Genomic DNA, 23844 nt, shown 5'->3' on the forward strand with positions numbered 1-23844 from the left:
GGGGAGGAGAGAAAAGGAGAAACTAAGGGAGATTTACTGCTACAATGAGTGAAATAATGAGTTATTTAAGGAGATGGAGAAGGACTGTTTTGAAGCAATCAAGGGTCCAGTTATGGACCCAGTCAGTCAGAATGGTTGCATGATTTTCTTGCAAGACAAATTCAGAAAACATAAGGGGGCAAGGGAGAGAGCGGGGCAGTGTATAATTGAACTAATTCAACAAGGAAAAGGGAGAAAAGTAAATTTAATGCAGGGGCCATGGCCTGGAAAGAAATGAGTGGCCAATTGGAGATCACAGACTGGAAGAACAGGATTTGGGGTTGCAAGATAGAAAGATAGAACAACAGACAACATATTACGATCAAAGAATTTCAGAGTTCATGAATTTCAAATTAGTGGATGATAGCAATATCAAGAGAGAGGGAAGTCTTATAAAAAATAAGGAATTCTACACTATTTGGCAAAAATTGTTGGGAAAACTACCAAAAAGTATGGCAGAAACTAGACACAGGCCAATATCTCACACCATATATCTAGAAAAAGTCAAAATGAGTACGTGATTTAGAGATAAAAAATTATACCATAAGCATATTAGGAAAGCAAGGAATACTTGCCTGTCAGATCTATGGAGAAGGGAAAAATTTATAACTAAACAAGGAATAGAGAATGTTATGAAATATAAAATGTATTATTTTGATAACATTAAATTTAAAAAATGTTGTACAACCAAAGCCAATGCAATGATGAGTAGAAGGAAAGCAGAAATCTGTAAAAACAATTTTTTATAGTCATTATTTCTATACAATAAAGATCTCATTTCCTAAAAAAAAAAAAAAAAAAAAAAAAAAAAAAAAAAAAAAAGAAAGCACACAGGGAAAATAGTCAAATTGATATAAATGGATAAATGGGCAGTTTTCAGATGAAAAAATTACAATAAAGTGCTCTAGATTACTATTGATTAGATAAATGCAAAGAAAAAAAGGGTACTACCTCATACCTTTCAGACTAACTAATATAACAGAAAGGAAAATGATTCATGTTAGAAAAGAGGTAGGAAAATTGGAATAGCAATGCATTGCTGGTAGAGTTGTGAATTGGTTCAAGCATTCTAAAGAACAATTTGGAACTAGGTCTAAAGGATTATAAAACATTGCATACTCTTTGATCCAACAATAACACTACTAGGAGTATATCAGCCCAAAGAAATCACACACACAAAAAAGGAAAAGGACCCACATTTACACAAATATTTAAAGCATTTCTTTGTAGTGGCAAAGAAACAGAAAACGAGGAAATGCCCAATCAACTAGGGAATGGCTGAACAAGTTGTGATATATGAATGTAATAAAAAACTATTGTGCTATAAGAAATGATGGGCAGACAAGATTTCACAAAAACCTAGAAAGACTTACATGAACTGAAGTTGAATAAAGTAAGCAGAACCAGAAAAACATTGTACACAGTAGTAGCAACATTGTATGATGATCAACTATCACAGACTTCGCTCTTCTCCACAATACAATGATAGATAGAAGACAATTCCAACAGACTCATAGAGGAAAATACTATCTACATCCAGGGATAAAAGCTATGGAATCCGAATGCAGTTTGAAGCATACTATTTTTAGCTTTTTTCCCATTTTGTTCTGGTTCTTCTTTTACAAAATAACTAATATGATTATTCATGTATAACCTATATCAGATTACTTGCTGTCCTGGGGAAGAGGAGAAAAGGAAAAAAAATTGGAACTATAAATCTTATAAAAGTGAATCTTGAGAACTATACATGTAACTGAAAAAAATAAAATACTATCAAGTGGAGAAAAAATAATAAGGTCTGTTTTGGATTCATTAATTTTGCAATGTCTATGAGATATCTAATTTAAAATGTCCAACAAGCAATTGGTGATGCAAGGTCAGAGGAAGAGGTTAGGCCAAGCAAATGAATAAGAGAATTAACTGCATAGAGATGATAAATTAATCCATAGGAACTCATGAGACTGCCAACTGAGATAGAATATAAAGGGCCTAAAACAGTCTTGTAGAATGTCCATAGTGACACCCACTGTTACTGGGCATCACCTCTATGAAGATTTAACAAAAAAATTAGGAAGAAAAATAAGATACATGAGAAAGGTAACAGGAGAGAGAGAAGAGTCATAAAAATCAAGAGCCTATGAAGCTCTGATAGGTTGTGATTTGCCTAAAAACACATAGCTAGTAAACAAGGAAGCTTGGATTCAAAATCAGGTCTTTTTGTTGTTGTTGTTGTTGTTGTTTGGTTGGGTTTTTTTTTTACTTTCAAAGTATATCTTTTTTCTTTTTCCTTTTTTTTTTTTTTTTTTTTTTTTGATTATAGCTTTTTATTTACAAGATGGGTAATTTTACAGCATTGACAATTGCCAAACCTTTTGTTCCAATTTTTCCCCTCCTTTCTCCCCACCCCCTCCCCCAGATGGCAGGTTGACCAATACATGTTAAATATGTTAAAGTATAAATTAAATCCAATATATGTATATATGTCCAAACAGTTATTTTGCTATACAAAAAGAATCAGACTTTGAAACAGTGTACAATTAGCCTGTGAGGGAAATCAAAAATGCAGGCGGGCAGATAAGATTAGAAGGGAAACAATAAACTGGGAAAACATTTTTACAGTTAAAGGTTCTGATACAGGGCTCATTTCCAAATAATATAGAGAATTGACTCTAATTTATAAGAAATCAAGCCATTCTCCAATCGTTCAATTGATCCAATTGATTGGTCAGAGAATATGAACAGACAATTCTCAGATGAAGAAATTGAAACTATTTCTAGCCATATGAAAAGATGCTCCAAGTCATTATTAATCAAAGAAATGCAAATAAAGACAACTCTGAGATACCACTATACACCTGTCAGATTGGCCAGAATAACAGGGAAAGATAATGCAGAATGTTGGAGGGGATGTGGGAAAACAGGGACACTGATACATTGTTGGTGGAATTGTGAATACATCCAGCCATTCTGGTGAGCAATTTAGAACTATGCTCAAAAAGTTATCAGACTGTGCATACCCTTTGACCCAGCAGTGTTACTACTGGGCTTATATCCCAAAGAGATCTTAAAGAAGGGAAAAGGACCTGTATGTGCAAGAATGTTTGTGGCAGCCTTCTTTGTGGTAGCCAGAAACTGGAAACTGAGTGGCTGCCCATCAATTGGAGAATGGCCGAATAAATTGTGGTATATGAATATTATGGAATATTATTGTTCTGTAAGAAATGACCAGCAGGATGATTTCAGAAGGGCCTGGAGAGACTTACATGAACTGATGCTGAGTGAAATGAGAAGGACCAGAAGATCGTTATATACTTTAACAACAATACTATATGATGATCAATTCCGATGGACGTGGCCATCTTCAACAGTGAGATGAACCAAATCAGTTCCAATAGAGCAGTAATGAACTGAACCAGCTACACCCAGTGAAAGAATTCTGGGAGATGAGTATGAACCACTATATAGAATTCCCAATATCCCTATTTTTGTCTGTCTGCATTTTAGATTTCCTTCACAGGCTAATGGTACACTATTTCAAAGTTCGATTCTTTTTGTATAGCAAAATAACTGTTTGGACATGTATACATATATTGTATTTAATTTATACTTTAACATATGAAACATGTATTGGTCAACCTGTCATCTGGGGGGGGGGGGAGGAGGGGAAAAATTGGAATAAAAGGCTTGGCAATTGCCAGTGTTAGTGTTATAAAATTACCCATGCATATATCTTGTAAATAAAAGGCTATAATAATTAAAAAAAAAAAAAAAAAAAAAAAAAGAATGTAGGCGGACAAAAATAGAGGGATTGGGAATTCTATATAGAGGTTCATAGTCATCTCCCAGAATTCTATCGCTGGGTGTAGCTGATTCAATTCATTACTGCTCTATTGGAACTGATTTGGTTCATCTCATTGTTGAAGATGGCCACCTCTATCAGAACTGATCATCATATAGTATTGTTGTTGAAGTATATAATGATCTCCTGATCCTGCTCATTTCACTCAGCATCAGTTCATATAAGTCTCTCCAAGCCTCTATGTATTCATCCTGCTGGTCATTTCTTACAGAACAATAATATTCCATAACATTCATATACCACAATTTATTCAGCCATTCTCCAATTAATGGGCATCCACTCATTCCAGTTTCTGACCACTACAAAGAAGGCTGCCACAAACACTCTTGCACATACAGGTCCCTATCCCTTTTTTAAAATCTCTTAAAAATCCCTTCTTTTAAAATCTACTTCTGGATCAAAGGCTATGCACAGTCTGATAACTTTTTGAGCATAGTTCTAAATTGCTCTCCAGAATGGCTGGATGTATTCACAATTCTACCAACAATCAGTGTCCCTGTTTTCCAACACCCCCTCCAACATTCCGCATTATCTTGCCCTGTCATTCTAGCCAATCGGACAGATGTGTAGTCGTATCTCAGTTGCCTTAATTTGCATTTCTCTGATTAATAATGACTTGAAGCATCTTTTCATATGGCTAGAAATAGTTTCAATTTCTTCATCTGAGAATTATCTGTTCATATCCTTTGACCATTTATCAATTGGAGAAGGCTTGATTTCTTATAAATTAGAGTCAATTCCCTATATATTTTGGAAATAAGGCCTTTATCAGAACTTTTGGCTGTAAAAATGTTTTCCCAGTTTACTGCTTCCCTTCTAATCTTATTTGCATTAGTTTTGTTTGTACAAAAACTTTTCAATTTGATATAATTGAAATTTTCTATTTTGTGATCAATAATGGTCTCTAGTTCTTGTTTTTTCATAAATTCCTTCCTCTTCCACAGGTCTGAGAGGTAAACTATCCTGTGAAAGTTCCTCTAATTTATTTATACTCTTTCTTTATGCCTAGGTCATGAATCCATTTTGCCCTTATTTTGGTGTATGGTGTTGTGTGGGTCAATGCCTAGTTTCTGCCATACTAATTTCCAATTTTCCCAGCAATTTTTGTCAAATATTGAGTTCTTATCCCAAAAGCTAGGGTCTTTGGGTTTGTCAAACACTAGATTATTAAATTTATTTACTGTTTTGTCCTTTAAACCTAATCTATTCCACTGATCAACTAGTCTATTTCTTAGCCAATACCAAATGGTTTTGGTAACTGCTGCTTTATAATATAATTTTAGATGTGGTACAGCTAGGCCACCTTCATTTGATTTTTTTTTTTTCATTAATTCCCTTGAAATTCTTGACCTTTTGTTTTTCCATATGAACTTTATTGTTATTTTTTCTAGGTTATTAAAATAGTTTTTTGGGAGTCTGATTGGTATAGTGCTAAATAAATAGATTAGTTTAGGTAGAATTGTCATCTTTATTATATTTGCCCACCCTAACCAAGAGCATTTAATATTTTTCCAATTAGTTAGATCAGTCTTAATTTGTGTGGAAAGTGTTTTGTAGTTTTGCTCATATAATTTCTGATTTTCCCTTAACACATAGATTCCTAAATATTTTATACTATCGGTAGTTACTTTAAATGGAATTTCTCTTTGTAGCTCTAACTGTTGGATTTTGTTAGTGATATATAAGAATGCTGATGACTTATGTGGGTTTATTTTGTATCCTACAACTTTGCTAAAGGTGTGGATTACTTCTAATAGCTTTTTAGTAGAATCTCTGGGTTTCTCTAAGTATACCATCATATCATCAGCAAAGAGTGATAATTTGGCTTGCTCATTATCTATTCTAATTCCTTTAATCTCTTTCTCAACTCTTATTGCCAAAGCTAGCATTTCTAATACAATATTGAATAGTAATGGTGATAGTGGGCAACCTTGTTTCACTCCTGATCTTATTGGGAATGGTTGTAGTTCATCCCCATTACATATGATACTTACTTACTGATGGTTTTAAATAGACGCTACTGATTATTTTAAGGAAAAGTCCATTTACAAAATCAGGTCTTTTGACTTCAAGTCTCATAGTGTTCCAACTATATTACAAAGAATAAATTTTTATTATAAAACCACATATATAATTATCTTATAAAATTCCTTTTTTGTGTGTTTTTTTTTTTTTTACTATTTTTTGATCCTTTCTCTTAGCATAGTGAAGAAAAGTATACATTTACTCCTGAACTGAACACTAAGTTTTACCTAAAAATAGGTAAGCATAAAAAAGTACATTTTTTATATTGTACTAAATTTTTCAAAGCTAGAGACTCTTCTTAAATTTAGTTTTAGTAAATGTGTACAATTTGAAAAATTCTGTGCAACAATAGAAAGAATGCTAGATTTAAAAGATGAGAGTTTAAATAACTAAAATTTTGAGACTTATTTATCTGTGTGACCATCCAGAAGTCATATAAGATCCCAGATTTATAGAAGGAAAGGCCTAATCCCTCATTTTACAATTGAGGCAAATGAGGCAATAGATCTACAGTAATTGGTCCTGAGTCACACACAAACATAATTAGCAAAGTGGAAAACTGAACTCAAGTTTTCTGATTCCAAATCCAGCATTCTAATCTCCTATTGTACTATGCTGTGATATTGCTGCTCAAAATTTCAGTTTCCATATCTATATTTATTAACATGTACCTTTTCTTTTTCTTTTTTTGCTTTTTGTTTTTGCTGAGGCAATTAGAGTTAATTGACTTGCCCAGGGTCACACAGCTAGGAAGTGTTAAGTGACTGAGACCAAATTTGAACTCAGGTCCTCCTGACTTTAGGATTGGTGCTCTATCATACATTCCTTCTTGCCCCAACATGTGCCTTTTCTAATAGGACTACAACTTTGTCTAAGGGCTCAACTGAGATAATACATGCAAAATTTTTTTTTGCAAATCTAAAGCACTCTATAAATGTCTGTTGGAAGGGAGAGTGAAGAGGAAGATAATCTCATAGTAGAAACAACCTTTACTACTTCACATGAGCAATTTATTTGGCCCTCTACTCACTATGCTACTCTATTTCTCAAATGTCAATATTATTACTACTTGGATGAAGATATGTTCATCTTTGTTAATAGGGTCAAGAAAAGTCACTATCAAACATATAATTTTATATGTAATGTTCCACAGTCTATTGCAAGGTAGATAAAATAATTCTTTTTTTGTATACTAGTATGTAAGCTCATTCTCTGGAGATTCACTGAAAGCATCTTTATTAGAATTCTATTGCTTTGCCCATATTTAGATCTGGGTAGCAGTGCAGGCTCACAGTACAGATTCCCAGAAAGATCTCTGTAAAAAGTTGAACCCCTAAAGCTTAGGATATTACATTCTTCACATAGAGCCCTATGTTAATGAAAAGTTAAAGCTAAATAATAGGCTGGGAAAATGAGCAAACAACAGAAAAATATTCTGATTATAGAAAATTACTATGGGGAAAAGGAAGATAAAACACACATTCAGAAGAAGATTACAAAGTCAAAGCTCCTATATCCAAAACCTCCAAGGAAAATAGAAATTGGGCTCAGGACATGGAAAAAAATCAAAAGGAATTTTGAAAATTAAGTTTGAGAGAGGTAAAAGAAATATTGGAAAGAAAAATGAGTGATACAAAAGGAAATTTTAAAAATCTAATGAAAAGAATGCAAAACTGGCCAAAGGGAAGAGGAGGGACAAAAGCTCATTGAGGAAAGTAATTTCTTTAAAATTAGAATTAAGCAAATGGAAACTAATGAATTTACAAGAAATCAAGATTCAATAAAACAAAATAAAAAAAAAATGAAAAATGTGAAATATGTCATTGGAAAAACAACTGACCTAGAAAATAGATCCAGGAGAGATAATTTTCTCTCAGGAAAAGGAGATAATACTGCAAGCATCCAGTAACAAACAATTCAAGTAGAATGGAGCCACAGTCAGGATAATGCAAGATCAGAAGGTTTGGAATATGATATTCCAGAGAGCAATAAAACTAGACTTATAACCAGAATTCCCTATCTGGCAAAATTGAGTATAATCCTTCAGGGAAAAGATAAGACATTCAATGAAATAAAGGACTTTTAAACATTCATGATGAAAAGACTAGAACTGAATAGAAAATCTGACTGTCAAATAAAGGACTCAGAAGAAGCATAAGAAAGTAATCAGAAAAAAAGAAATCATAAGGGACTTAAGATTAATCTGTTTACATTTCTACATGAGAAGATGGTATTTGTAACTTATAAGAACTTTCTCATTATAATGGCAGTTAGAAGGAATAGAGACAAAGGGCACATGTGTGAGTTGAATATAAAAGAATAATCTTTTTTTTTTTAAATGAAATTAAGGGATAAGAGGGGAATGTACTAGGAGAAAGGGAGAGGTGAAATGATGTACATTATCTGCCATAAAAGAGGCAAGAAAAAGATTTTACAATGGAGAGGAAGAGGTAGAAAACCACTCCTATATCTTTGCCAAGAATATGCCAAATGGGGTCCCAAAGAATCAGACATAATTAAAAATTATTAAACACCAAGTGGAATTGATGGAAGAATTGTTGCATTAGTGAGTCTTAAAAGATGTAAATTTTCAGGTACCAGGAATGTTATGATGGGAAAGTAGGAGAGAATATGAATTCATGGGGTATTATAAGTCTTCTATAAAAGTTGTGTTATGTTAAAACATAAAATGCACAGTTGGGAATATTAAGAAATAAAACTAACAAAGTGAAGTTGCCCCAGATATTTGAGGATCTTGAATGCCAGGTTAAGTTTTGAGCAGAGACCAAAAAGGCATTCTATGAAGCTATAATTATAATCCAGGAAGGAAATCTCAAGGGATTACATTAGGGTGGTAACAGTGGGAACAAAGAGGAGTTGAGAGATGATGTAGGGAGATAAAATCTATAGGATTTAACAACAAATTTGATATAAGAGTTGAGGAAAAATTAAATGTCAAAGAAAACAGCAACTCTTTGAACACAGGAGCCTGAATCACAGCACTGGAGATTGGGAAGACTGGCTGCCTAGTCCAAGACATACACAAGAGGAATCATGACTGTACCATACCCACAAAAGTGGTCATGACGTCTCTACTTGAAGATCACCAAGAAATAACTGTGACATCTCAGGTCATCCAATTCCACTTCGGGATGGCTCTAATTGTTAGGAAGCTTTCTCTGACTTCCAGACCAAACTTAACCTCTTCCTACTTCTATTCACAACTCCTGGTTTTGCCTCCTACAGCCAAATAGAACAAACTAATCTCCATATGAGAGGCCTTTATATATTCAAACACAAACTGTCTGTCCCCTTTGAGTAATTTTTTCTTCTAATGCCTAATTTCTTCAACTTAACTTCCTAAATCTTGGGCTCAAATACCTGTACCATGTTGGTTAATCTTCTCTGGACCTTTTCTAATCTATCAATATTCTTCCTAAATGATAATTCTTATAACTGAACAATTTACCTCAAATAAGATCTGAGGAGAGTGGAATATAATGGGATTATTACTTCTCTGTTCCTGAAAGCTAAGTCTCTCCTAATAAAGCTCAAAATCAATTAGCTTTAATTGCTTGCCATAGGAACACTGCTGGATTAGATTGAACAGACAATTGCTATTTATCCATGCCTCCCTTATCTTACATTTTGGAATTTTTAAAAATTAATTGCATGACTTTACAGTTATTTCTATTGAATTTCATCTTATATTCATCTCAGTGTTCTAGTCTATTAAAATCTTTTTCAGTTCTGTCACCCGGAATGTTAGCCCTTCTTCTCATGTAATGGATACTTTTATTCTAGTTGGCATTTAAACATTACAAGGACAAGTACAGATTCCTGACATCTAGCTACAATGACACTGAACCATTAACTCATCTTTGAGTCATCATCCAACCAGGCTTGAATCTGACTATATTACCACATATACTTCCCTCCCTTTTCTCTACAACAATGGTATGAAATACTTTATCAAAAGATTTGCTTAGATTCAACTATATCCATAGCATTTCCCTCATCTAGTAGTCTACTAATCCTCATTTGTTTTTTTAATTTTTTTTTTAATTTTTATTTTAAGGAAACAAGATTAGTCTTGATCTGTTCTTAATTAGTTTTTTCTGGCTCTTTGTAAAAAATAAAGAAACTATATCCTTAATAGATAATATTTTAATATATCAAACTCTACAAGCTACAATAATGAAAGCTTCAAGGAAAATAAGATCATATAGAATGGCCTAAATAAACAATAATATTTAGTTAAATATTAATCATGCAGGGTGATAGGAGGAAGGGAAAGAAGAGAAGAACTTTAGAAAGGATTTTAAATACTGAGAGGAAAAACCCCAGAAATTACAATATAAGTATCGTAAATTTGGAGCAAGAATGGGCCATAGAAGTCAATTCCTTCCTTTTATAAATGAGGTAACTGAGGCACACAAAAATTAAGGGATTTGTACAAGGTCACACTAGTACAAAGTACCAGATTTGAATTACAATTCCCTGAACCCCAAGCCAAGTCTTTTTTTCTATTATATCATGTCGCCCACCTCCTATGATTTCTGAAAAAGTATCTTAAATGATAAAAGGTAATGAAACCAAGAGAAATTATGGTATGATATTATAGTGAACTATATAGGGAAAATATGAAGATCAAAAGCAAAATCTGAGGTCTACATTCATGGCATTTAAGACTAGAACTGGCAGGTTAGATCTAGTCTGGCAAGCACTTTTATGATGAGCTATGCTTTAACATTATGCAACTGTAATTAAGCTAAGAGGTAATTCAATTTTGTCTGTAGTGGTTTTTATAGCATGGAAATATCTCTCACCCCCATCCATTCAATCTTAAAAATAACACTTCTAAAATCTCTTATTAGAAAGATTATCTTATCTCTTCTTAATCCCTTGTAATCTCTTTTAGTAAAATTTCGATTAAAGTTGGGAAGGGGGAACCCCAAAAGTCCCTGACTGGTGTTGCGAGGTGTCTCAAAAGAATTTGTAGGCTTGAACCCATCTCCTAGTCAAAGGGCAAAACTTTATTGCAATTTAACAAAAGTAGACTGAATTATAAGGGAATTCAGTAATGAAACTGAAGCTAGGCGATACACTTACACAGCTTTCAAGCACAGATGTTAATTCTATGGCTCAAGGATAAGGCCCTTAGGGAATAATCTCCAAATAAATTGAATGTGGTCTCCAAAATTTGATTATCACTGACTAGATTATCAGTCAGCAATGAACTGAGAAATAGTCTTATTCACTATTATCCAGGAGTTTGGTCTAAGGGAGTTTCCTGAGGTCAGAAGCTATCTGGCTAAAGAGTGGTTAGAATTAAATATATTGGGAGTTTCCTGAGGCAGACTCCACAGTCAGAAGACCCTGGACCATTGACCCATTAGAATAGAAGCCCCCCTATTTGTTCACCCTGAATACCATTAGTTACTGATTCTGACACTCAGTACCCCTCTGAATGCTGCTACTGCCATCATGCCTCCCCTCTTCAGTATGGACCTCCACTGGGGCCTGTCCCTACAGCTCTACGCCCTTTGTCAGCCTCAAGCAACTCCAGAAGATCAGACTTCTGTTCCTTTGTCCCAAAAGAATTTGAAGGTGACGACTTGAGGAGGGAAAATGATGCAATGTGATTTTGTGGTCCCTTGAAGTTGGGGGACTTCTGTTCTAATGGGTCAGTGGTCTTGGGTCTTCTGGCTGTGGAGTCTGCCTCAGTAAAACTCCCATTCTATTTGATTCTGATTACTCCTTAGCCAAATAGTTTCTGGCCTCAAGAAACTGCTACAGATCAAACTCCTGAGACAATAGTGAATAAGACTATTTCTCAGTTCACTGCTGACTGATCAGGTCAGTGATAATTGTAATTTCCAAGATCACCCTTAATTCATCTGGAAATTACCACGCTACATGATAGACTCCCTAGTTCTTGAACCACAGAATTAGCATAGCTATGGTAGAAGGTGGATAAAATAGTTCTCCTAGGTTCTGTTTCTGTATTGAATTCCCTTACAATCAGTCCTGCTTGGTAATGGCATACATTACTTTTTTTTTCTTTCTTTCTTTCTTTCTTTCTTTCTTTCTTTCTTTCTTTCTTTCTTTCTTTCTTTCTTTCTTTCTTTCTTTCTTTCTTTCTTTCTTTTTTTTTTTTTTTTTTGCTGAGGCAATTGGGTTAAATGACTTGCCCAGGGTCATAGGACATGTTAAGTGTCTGAGGTGAGATTTTTAACTCAGGTCCTCCTGACTTCAGGGCTGGTGCCCTATCTACTGTACCCCATACATTTACTTTCAGTAAATCTTTGCCTCTTAAACAGGAAATGGGTTCAAGCCTGCAAATTCTTTTAAGACACCTCACAATACCAGTCTGGGACTCTGGGATCCCCTTTCCCAACCTCAACATTTCTCATCCTTTTCTATCCTCTGCCACTACCATGTTTTATGTTTTAGATCTTTATCACCTCAAATGTGGGCTATTAGCCTTGGTTGACCTTCCTGCCTCAATCTTCTTCCTACTACAGTCTACCAGGTACTCAACTGTCAAAATCTTAAATCAAGTGCAGATCTCACCATGTCACTCCCTTAATTCAGTAAACTTTATTGTTTCCCTGTTACCCACAGAATCCAAAATGAAATCCCATTTGCCTTTTGAAGCTCTTCACCCCTGGTTCTAATGGGGGTTGAAGTCCCTTTAAGATTCCTTTTTAATTGCCCAACCCAGGCTGACCTTGATTCACAAACCCTGGTCAAAGGCACCCTTTGAATATCTGGGCCCAGCCCCCACCCTCAGCTCAGCTTCCCCCAGCCCTCACCTGATCTGAGCTAACTGAAAAGCCCGCCAAGAACTTAGGGGTACCGCCCATCATCTTCTAGGTATAAAAGAGGTAAGCCGGAACTCCCTCTTCGCAGGAGCCCTTCCCCCAACACATGGTATCCTTCCAGCCATGTAAGGGTTCCTGCCACCCAGCGGCCACCTCTGGCCCTGGCGTCTTTCTAACTGAGCTTTACTTCCAAATTCCTACAATAAACCTTTTATTTATCAATCTAGGTTTTCGGGCCTGTAAATTCATTTACAGGGGACACTGCACCTCATGGGATTATCTTACTATCTATGTGCCGAGAAATAGGGTTCCCCCTTTCCTTTCCCTCATTAGTTCCATCTCATCTTTCTATTTTCTTACATCTCATTCTCTTCCATGTACTCTGTAATCCAATGACACTGATTTTCTTTGGTTCTGATGTAGGTTAAGATTCTTTTCTAATTCCCAGCCCCCATGAATCCCAATGGGAGATATCCCGGCTTTCCCAGCCCCCACTGGATCTGAGCTAACTTGGGCTGTCCCAGACCCCACTCTAATGATCTGCTCAGGTTTCCTCAACCCCCCACCCCCAGCACAAACAGTTCCTTATCTAAAAACCCATTGAATTCTATTCAATTCTAACTCTGGCCGAAACCTGCCAGGAGCCAACCTTCGACTCCACCCACCTTCAAGATTACCAAAAGCCCCCATTATAAAAAGGGGAACCCTGGAGTCCACTCTTTGCAGTAGCCCCAAACATAGCAAACGCTGGCTATGCCAAGGGTTCCTGTCTGCCCGGTGCCAGCCCTGGCCCTGGTGTATTTCTACCTTTAACCTTACTTCCAAAACCCAAAATAAACCACTTTTATTAATTTAGGTTTTTAGGTCTATAAATTCCTTTACAGAGAACTCCTGCTTCACTACTAGACCTCATTTAACTCTGTATCCTTGCGCCGAATCCAAAAGGGTTGTAGGAGAGCTCTCTTTGACTCCCTGAACCTGCCACTAGACCTCAATTAACCCTAATTTCATTCAGATACCCCTTACCTAACTCTCAAAAGTTCTATGCACAAGAAACTCCACTCCCAATTCCATGAATTTTTACAGGCTGTAGCCCAAGCCTAGAAAGTTCTCCATTCTCATCTCCAACTTCCAGCATCCCTGTGTTTAAGAATAAACTTGAATCTTACCTTAGAGAATCCACCACATCCAGTCTCAGATACTTACCAGCTATGTGACTGCCTCAATTTCCTAGACTGTAAAATAAGCATAATAACAGCACTCACTTCATAGGCTTGTTATGAGAATCAAATGAGATATCTGTAGAGCACTTAGCATAGTACCTGGCACATAGCAGGTTCTTAATAATTTTCATTTTCTCCCTTCTTCCCTTCCTTTCTTTCCTTCCTTCCATAAGAGAAGCCTTTCCAATCCCTACTCCCACCTAATGCTAAAGCCTTCCCCTTGTTGTGCCACAGTTCTCTTTTAATGTCCTATAATTTCAGCAATAGGAGTTTCTTTAGAAAGTCCAGCCACTATATGGCTGCACACCTTATTCATTCCCTCTTTTAGTAGTTGCCTAAAAAGGTCAGAAGCACAACTTTTCCCCATGACTCTGTCAACTGCTGTTCTTAATCGGGACACAATCTGCTGTATCAGCCTCTCCTTATTTATTCTTCCCAAGCCTGTATAGCACACTGTGAAACAGGTGCAAATGCAGTCACATAGTATAAAATCTGAGCTTGAGTTGTGGAATACCAGCCTGTACTAGTAATTACAAAGCACAGATTCTTCTGGGTCTTGATGGTCATTGGCCACAGCATATTTCCAAGCAGAGTTAGTAAATTCTGATAGTCATACTACTGATTAACCAAAAGTAAAACAAGCAGATGCCATAGATTTCTAATCATTTGGGTAAGGACACATCTACTTAATATTAGTTGTAAAATTTATATAGTATAGGGAACATTCGGGCCATAGCTTTCAAAAGCTTGTTTCACCTCTTAACATTTTAAATGGGATCTGTCTGACCTCTGGCCTGTCCTCCTCTACAGGATAAGCCTGTAAACCCTAATCAGAATCCCATGGAATTATATCTTCCCTCTCAGCAGCTGCCTTCAATAAAGCTTCCTGTAAAGTGGGGGGGGGGGGTGAAGGGGGAGAGGTCTTTCTATGCTCTATAGGAAAAACAGCTGGTCTTTGCAAAGCAATCTCCTGTCTCTTCTCTGGCTCAGCCTATAACAGAGAGAACTCTTGCTCTCCTCTCTGCAGTAAAGTATCCGGATTCTGCTTGAAGGCAAAGTTCCTGCATCTTTTGTTCTCTCAGTTTAATCCCCTCACTCATCCTCTCTTGGAGCCCTACTTAAAGAGTATTTCTTTATTATCTTGATCACCTGAGGGCACATATCCTATAGGCCTTTTTTTTTTTTTAATTAATTTTATAATTATAACTTTTTGACAGTACACATATGCATGGGTAATTTTTTACAACATTGTCCCTTGCACTCACTTCTGTTCCGAATTTTTCCCTCCTTCCCTCCACCCACTCCTCTAGATGGCAGGCATTCCCATACATATTAAATATGTTATAGTACATTCTAGATACAATATATATGTGCAGAATTGAATTTCTTGTTGCAAGGAAGAATTGGATTCAGAAGGTAAAAATTACCTGGGAAGAAAAACAAAAATGCAAACAGTTTATACTAATTTCCCAGTGTTCCTTTTCTGGGTGTAGCTGATTCTGTCCATCATTGATCAATTGGAACTGGATTAGCTCTTCTCTATGTTGAAGATATCCACTTCCAACAGAATACATCTCCATACAGTATCATTGCTGAAGTGTACAGTGATCTTCTGGTTCTGCTCATTTCACTCAGCATCAGTTGATGTAAGTCTCTCCAAGCCTCTCTGTATTCATCCTGCTGGTCATTTCTTACAGAACAATAATATTCCATAACCTTCATATACCATAATTTACCCAACTATTCTTCAATTGATGGACATCCATTCATTTTCCAGTTTCTAGCCACTACGAAAAGGGTTGCATTTTGGCACACATTTGGTCTCTTTCCCCTCTTTATTATTTCTTTGGGATATAATCCCAATAGCAGCAGTGCTGGGTCAAAGGATATGCACAGTTTGATAACTTTTTGGGCATAATTACAAATTGCTCTCCAGAATGGCTGGATTCTTTCACAACTCCACCAACAATGTATTAGTGTCCCAGTTTTCCCACTGCCCTTCCAACATTCATCGTTATTTGTTCCTGTCGTCTTACCCAATCTGACAGGTGTGTAGTGGTATCTCAGAGTTGTCTTAATTTGCATTTCTCTGATCAATAGTGATTTGGAACACTCTTTCATATGAGTGGAAATAGTTTCAATTTCATCATCTGAAAATTGTCTGTTCATATCCTTTGACCATTTATCAATTGGAGAATGGTTTGATTTCTTATAAATTAGAGACAATTCTCTGTATATTTTGGAGATGAGGCCTTTATCGGAACCTTTAACTGTAAAAATGTTTCCCAATTTGTTACTTCCCTTCTAATCTTGTTTGCATTAGTTTTGTTTGTACAAAAGCTTTTCAATTTGATGTAATCAAAATCTTCTATTTTGTGATCAATAATGATCTCTAGTTCTCCTTTGGACACAAATTCCTTCATCCTCCACAAGACTGAGAGGTAGACTATCCTCTGTTCTTCTAATCTATTTATGATCTCATTCTTTAGGCCTAAATCATGGACCCATTTTGATCTTATCTTGGTATATGGTGTTAAGTGTGGATCCATATCTAATTTCTGCCGTACTAATTTCCAGTTTTCCCAACAGTTTTTTTCAAATAATGAATTCTTATCCCAAATGTTGGTATCTTTGGGTTTGTCAAACACTGGATTGCTATAGTCCCTGTAGGCCTTCTAATGAGGGATATATACTCTTTGGAGCTGGGGAGCTCTCCTCCTGCTTTTCCTTTTCATCTGGCATGTTTTTTGTTAAAGAATCAGAATCATTCAGTTTTCTAACTCATAAGCTTGCTCTGTTTTTACAACTACGCTCTCGGGTTTGGTCACAGTTTGACCCATAATGTTTTTCTATCTTCTCTTCCAAGAGGAACTGTTGTCTTCTCAAATATTAATTTTTCGACTATTAATATTTTGATGTCTGACAATCTAATGTGCTAACCCTCATGCAAATGTACTATCTTTGCATTTACTATTGCCAGTCTCTCCTAATTTCAGGGCTTCAGAGAAATCTCTGGTTAAGTATTTACATCAAGCTTACCTCTTTCTGAGGTCACCAGAGGCCCTGACTGCTATCTCATAGGGATAACAGAGCCCTGGAGAGCAGTTGCAGGCAAGCTCAGGAACTTTATTCATGGGGTTACATCCTACTCTACAATCTCTTGTACTCTCTTCCTTCCTTCTCCTGGCAGAGCTCCATGAGGTCACACGCACAGCCAATCAGAGATGGAGACACTTACTGTTCCTGACTTCAGAGTGGTTAAGTCCCCACCAGAGTGGTCAGAGTTCCAGCCAATGAAGGTAGTCCCTGTTGATTCATAGCCAATCACATCAGAGACCTCAAAGCTACTAGGTTGTTTATTTCCTGCTTGCATTGACCTGACCTTTCTTTGACCCTTATATTCTCTGACCCAGCAATATCACTACTAGGTCAATACCCCCAAAGAAATTAAAGAAAAAGGAAAAAAGACCCATACATACAAATTATATACAGGAGCTCTTTATTTGCTGACAAAGAATTAGAAACTAATGGGACGTCCATTAACTGGGGAATGGCTGAATAAATTATGGTACGTGAATGTAATAGACTACTACTATGCTGTAAGAAATGAAGGAGAGGATAGTTTTAGAAAAACCTAGGAAGACTTCTATGACTTGATGCAAAGTATTGTAAGTAGAACCAGAAGAAAAATTTACATAGAATGAACAGTATTATAAAAATATCTATGGACAATTTAACTGATCAACACAATTCACCATAATTCTAAAAAACTCAAAACACAATCACCTCCAAACAAGGAACAATCTGCATAATTAATTTTTTTTTCAATTTCTTTTTCTTTTTTTCCCCCACGAACACTGCTAGTACAGAAACCTGGTTAGAAGAACTTAAAATTTGTAATAGGGTTTGTACTTGTTTGCTCTTAAATCATTTAAGGAGAACGAAGAGAAAAAAATTTAGAATTGAAATTAAGAATTATTATGCAACTAGATAAAATTATTGCTTTTTGTAACTAAAAAAGAATACTGATCAAGTAGTCTTCTCTGAATTCACTGAACTGAAAGTATCTTCTAAACAATTCAGCAGATAAAATTACAGAGATGCTGTTCCATTATGGTTTTAATTTCTTTTTCTAGGTTTCTATATTTGGAAAGCTTTTCATTTTGTTTAGTTTGGAGATTGTTCTTAAAGCTTTATGGATCATTAAGTCTGGGCAATTGTGGGTAACATGCATGTCAGTAAGGAAGCTCTTAATTTCATTACAATTTATTGATTTCTTAATGATGTTTTGGAATTTATATCTATATATAAGATGTGTCATGTTAGTTTTTTAAAGATAATGTGTCCAGTGTATAATTTTAACTACTTGATCAGGTTGTTTTTTTTTTTGTTTGTTATCTCTTATTTGCTCAATTTTTTGTAACCTACAAAGTTTTATTAGATTCTTTCATTTCACTGCATATCTGCAGAAACCAAATAAAGTCCAAGTTTTATAAGGATACTCTTCCTATACTTTCTAATGGAAAAATTGATTTTGAATTACTATCATGGACTCAAGCATTTATATAAATGAAGCTATAAGAATGAGCCACTTGTTCAATTTCTTTATCAATATATTCTGAGAAAACTAAATTGATTCCTTTTTGGAACTGATTCTTTTTTGAGCTAATCAACATATTGTATAATTGCTTAAGCCAAGTTTCCAAGTCAAGTTCATAAGTTTAAGCCTTCTTGTCTTAGTTAAATTTAGAAAACTGCTAATCTCTGTACCCTTAGCTATCCTTGCAAGGACACCAGTGGACATAACCAATCATGCTTGTACCTCTGCAGTTTACCTTTGTTTACTTTGTTTACAAGATAAAGTTAAACTTTATCTTGTAGCCTCTCTCTGCCATTTTCTTCAACAATGGAGACTTTCAGACATACACTTCCTCTGGTTGAAGTAATTTTCCCCAGAAGCCCTTGTGTTATCCTATTCTCTGGGAGGATAAAAAAGGGCGGCACTCAAGAGATAGAGAGTCTTGTCTGGACCAGACTTGAGGTGGCTCTCTGGAGGAAAGAAGAGTCTCTGCTCTAGGCCAGAGTTGAGGCGGCTCTCTGGAGGAAGAAGTCTCTCCTCTAGACCAGAGAGCGATCAACAGTTTCTGGAGACAACAGCACATTACAAGCAATAGTTGTCCACATGCTGATTAAGAGTGGATTCTGCCAGCAAAGTAACAAGAGTTCAAATATGCCTTAAAACAAAACAGGACTTTCTACACACCCTTGTGGCAATGTGGTCCATTCTTCCAGGTGAACAGAAACTAGGAGTTGGGATGTACCAAAATGCTTTAAAAAAAAAAAAAAAATCGAGCACAAGCTATAACCATAAAACAAGTAATTGAGGAAGGAACTGAGGATAATATGATGATGGGGTTGGAGACTTCAGGATCAGAAGAATGTCCTGGGATCACATAAACATTAATGTCTCAGAGATCCTATTCAAATTGATATACAGGCTTCCCATCCAGGTTGAGTGTAGATTTTTTTTTTTTTTTTTTTTTTTTTTTTTTTTAAACAGAAAAACAGGACTATTACAGGGGAACTTGAAAGGAATTATCATGCTCTGTAGGATAAGGGAGTCAAAGGGTGAAATACCATTCTCTGCTTCTCAATCAAGAGAGTTCTGAGAAACTGAAAGAGGCTGCCCCTTTATGGTGATGATTTTTACAAGAGATTTATTCCATAAGAGTCTCATACCTCTGAGGAACTATTTTCCTATAGATTGTTGGGGATCCTAGGAGGAAGCACAGGATTTGAGTGCTCAGTTTCCCATTTTGACTCTGAGGCAGTGCCAAGAAGAGAAAGGGTACAGAGTGATTAGGGATCTTCCAAAGTAATGTTCTCTTTGAGGAGCATAGTCTTAAGCTTATCAGGAAATCCATACTGTGAAGATAATTTTGATACTCCTACTCAATTTAATCTACATTTGTCCAATTCATTGTGATTTATTGGATATTAATGATTGTATTAGTGAATTAAGAAGAACAGAATTAAGTCTGTTATTTTAGTTAGTGCTATTAGGTTGAGTCTTGATTAATCCACCATAAATTAATGATTATAGCAATTGTATATGATTATCAGCTAGCAAGTGCAGGTCTAGTATAAGATTTAATTGGACAGCCTGGTGTCACAATGGAGTTCCTGAGGTAAATCTAGCTTCAAACACTACTTACTTAACTAACTGAGTGACTTTGAGCTAGTCATTTGCCTTGGTTTCCTCATGTGAAAAATGAGCTGGAGAAAGAAATGGTAAACCATTCCAGTTTCTCTGCCAAAAAACAAACAAACAAAAAAACAAAAACAAAAAAAACCACAGGAGTCAGGAAGACTGAGAAAACACAAAAATGACTCAACAAGGATAACAAAAGATTTAATTACTGTATTACCTTACCCACCTCCCCACTCTAAATTCAGTGCTTAAAATAAGGCACATTTCTATGAGTGCAATTGCCTCTCCATTCTTGTGAATAACTACCACTAGTAACCTTTGCTTCAAAAATCACAATTTCCTAGAACCTTATGATATTGCTGGTTAATAGCCTTAAGTCCAAGACTTTGCTGATAGTCTTGTGACCTATAGAAGGTTCTAAGATATTGTTGACAGTCTTATGATATTTAGAAAGCCCCTGATGAGATGGTTTGCAGTTGACAACCTATAGTGTCTCTTGCCTCTTTTTGCATATACAGCTTAACACAGTGCCTGATAAGTACTTATTGTTTGACTTAGAGATGCTATTATGAACCTAATCTCACTAACAGGGAGGAACTAGTTGAAGAGGTTGTCTACTGTTGACTGACCAGGACCCTCTTAGACCCCACTTGAGTCCTGTGAGGGACGTAAGAACCAAGAGTCTAGAGCCAGAGGTAATCCAAGTACATAGTTTTACTGTAAGCAGAACTGCACAGACCTAGTCTGAGAGCCCAAAGAGGAGAAGGGGGACAGGGTAGTTAAAGCCCCCAGACCACAAAGTCAGCTATTCATAGCAATCAGTTCTTGGAACCATTAAACCTTGCATTTTTCTTATTTTTCTTGGAACCAGATAACAGCTGCATGTGGAAATTTCTCATGGTGCAAGCCCTAACATGCCTTATGGCTCCAGGTTTGCTTTAGTAACTAGTTTCAGCACTTGCAGCAGAGAATCATGGATATGTCAAGCAAGAAGCAGTCTCTGATTGGTTGGTTCTTGGTTTTCCAGACTTCACCTTCTCCTAGATAGTAAGGAGGTTCAAGCCAGTCCAAATGGTTAATGTAGTACTTTATTATCTCATTTTCACAATCTTCTTCACAAGGTAGAAAGATAGGAATGCTGAGAGTAAATGGCTATACCCTCTTAAAGTCTGTAACAAAGAGTGTGAAATGCATCACAGACTTTAGAAAAGCAGATTTTTTTAGAATTTTTTTTAACCTATATCAAATAACTTGCTATCTTGGAAGGGAGGGATGAAGAGGGAAAAAAGATCTGGAACACCAGGTTTTGCAGGGGTGAATGTTGAAGACTATCTTTTTATATCTTTGGGAAAATATAGTAGAAAAGCAGATTTCAAAGGGTTCAAAGATAGACTAGTTAGGACGCTAATGACTAAAATTCTACAGGAGAAAATTCCAATGAGGAAGAAACATGGGATTTCTAAGAGACAAATGTGGATGCACAGGGAACTCAATAACCAACTTATATTTTAGGAAAGCTACAAATATAAAAATGCAATAGTTTTTTTCCTTCTACAAGTCTGAATTCTAATAAGGGGAGAAAACATATAGGGAAGTAGTATCTAGGAAGAGAAGTTTTTCTTTTGGAAAGCCACAGAGATGATGAACAGAGTTATATGAACACACACTGAAACTCATTCTAGCATAAACAGCTGTCTTTATTTGATTAGGGTTCCAGAATTAAAAAAGGAGGCAAGAAAGAAAAGCAGATGGGGAAAAAGGATACACACAGAGCAGTAATGAGAAGTGGCAATAAAATGACCAGATTATAAATTGAAGCACAGCTATAGCCAATCCAAATATAGTGGGTCATGAGAGGCACTTCACCAATTGGAGCAACATGGGTCCCAAGTTAAGAGTTATGGTCTTTTGTCCAGAAGACACAGGATAGATACAGAATAGATGCTAGAAGATGGCCAGAGCATAGAAAAAAAAAGAACCTGCTCATAAAGTGAGGTAACAAAGGATGAATATAAGACCAAGTCTTACAAAACCAACAAAAAAGGCCTTTTTAAAGCTATGGTGGGAGAAAAAGACTCGTAAGAAGGGATGGAAACTCTGCCTGGGACTGAGAATGATGATACCTGGTGATAGGTGAGAAAAATGATTATTAAATAGATGCTAATATTGGGGGAAAAGGATTTATCCCTCTTTGAAATTTCTACTAGACCAAGCTAGAATCTGAAAGACATTGCTGATAATGAGACTGGATTAATTTTCTCCTCAATCATGCTTAGATCCCAGTCAATTGGAGAAGCTCAATGTATTCTACTCAAGTTTGGATGTGAAAAAATTCTTTGACTATATTGCCCAAGGCTGGGGGTGATTTGGAAGTAAATGACTTGATCAAACTCCTCCAGGTGATGAGAGTTAGGGAAGGGGAACCCCCTTTTGGGTGGTGCAAAGATAGTCGCGTGATGGCGCAGAGTCCCCTGTAAAAGGAATTTACAGGCCCGAAAACCTAGATTGATAAAAAGGTTTATTGTAGGGATTTGGAAGTAAAGTTAAAGGTGGTAGAAAGATGCCAGGGCCAGAGCTGTTCACTGGACGGGCAGGAACCCTTACATGACCGGAAGGATACCATGTTTGGGGGGAAGGGCTCCTACAAAGAGAGAACTCCAGTTTGGCTCTTTTATACCTAAATGGGCTTGTGGGTAATGTCCCAAGTTGGCTCAGATCCAGTGGGGGCTGGGACAGGCCCGATGACCAGGATTTGTAAATCAAAGGTCAGCCATGGGGGTTGGGAAAACCCAAGTTAGCTCAGATCCTGTGGGGGTTGGGAGACCAGGATTTGTGAATCAAAAGATCCTAGCTTAAAGGGACCTCAACCCCCCTCACAGGCACTCATTAAAACAGATTCCCCTCATCCCCCCTTCATTACATGTTAACCAGAGTCAACTACCTTCCCCAGAAATACCTACTCTTCCAAGGGTGGCTAGGTGATTCCTTAGGATGTGTGTGACATTTAAAAAGTTCTAGAGACATAATTTCTGGGTAATTAATTTTTTTTTAATCATGTTAGCAATAATTAATAACAGGGATCAGCTTTGAATGCCAAAGACGACTCCTGGAAAACTTAAGTACCCTTGGAAGAATAGGAAACAATGCAGTGTAACATGAACTACTTATTTTCCTAATCAATGTTTTTTCCTTTCTGGATGTTGGTCTGTGATGTCTAGTGATCTATTCTGGAATTTTTATAAGAGTTTACCTCAGACTCACTGTCTTTTGCATATAGACTTATCTTTTTAAATTTTTGAAAATTAAGCTATCTGCCCTTCTCCAATCTTGTGTAAGGCTTTAGTAAGGTTTTTAAAAATCCCTAATAGCAGCTCTTTATCTTGACTGCCTGTTATTTCATTTCCTGAGGTTATAGTTCATGTGGGTCAGGTGACTACTTTGTTTCCTATTTTGGTATTATTAGTAAACTTATAAATTGGGGGACAGATACTATAAAATAGACAGGTTTTAAATTCCTTGCCTTAACACAAGTGTGGCCCAAAACACTTTTGAGAAGGGACAGGCTAAAAGAAGAGAGAATAGAATAAATAAGGGAGAAATACAATTAGCAATAGTAATTGGGAAAAGAATTTTGAAGCAAGTTTCTCTGATGAAGGTGTC

The 23844-nt window shown here is 36.2% G+C and overlaps 1 protein-coding gene across 7 annotated transcripts in view; it reads right to left on the reverse strand.

Annotated features, from left to right (window-relative positions):
- The window catches only part of FANCC (FA complementation group C), a 181274-nt gene that overhangs the window by 152767 nt on the left and 4663 nt on the right, over positions 1-23844 (reverse strand). Inside the window, exons 1-2 of one of the 7 annotated variants that reach the window (XM_074281677.1) lie at positions 17013-17133; positions 13957-13985 (exon numbers count right to left, since the gene is read on the reverse strand). The exons of 5 other annotated variants lie outside the window; for them this stretch is intronic. The gene's annotated coding sequence lies outside the window, so the exon portion shown is untranslated. Of the gene's footprint in view, positions 1-13956; positions 13986-17012; positions 17134-23844 lie in introns of those variants that run through there. One more of the 7 variants, XM_074281678.1, reaches the window with a different exon arrangement.

The sequence above is a fragment of the Sminthopsis crassicaudata genome, chromosome 1 (genome assembly GCF_048593235.1).
Source record: "Sminthopsis crassicaudata isolate SCR6 chromosome 1, ASM4859323v1, whole genome shotgun sequence".
Lineage (NCBI taxonomy): Eukaryota > Metazoa > Chordata > Mammalia > Dasyuromorphia > Dasyuridae > Sminthopsis > Sminthopsis crassicaudata.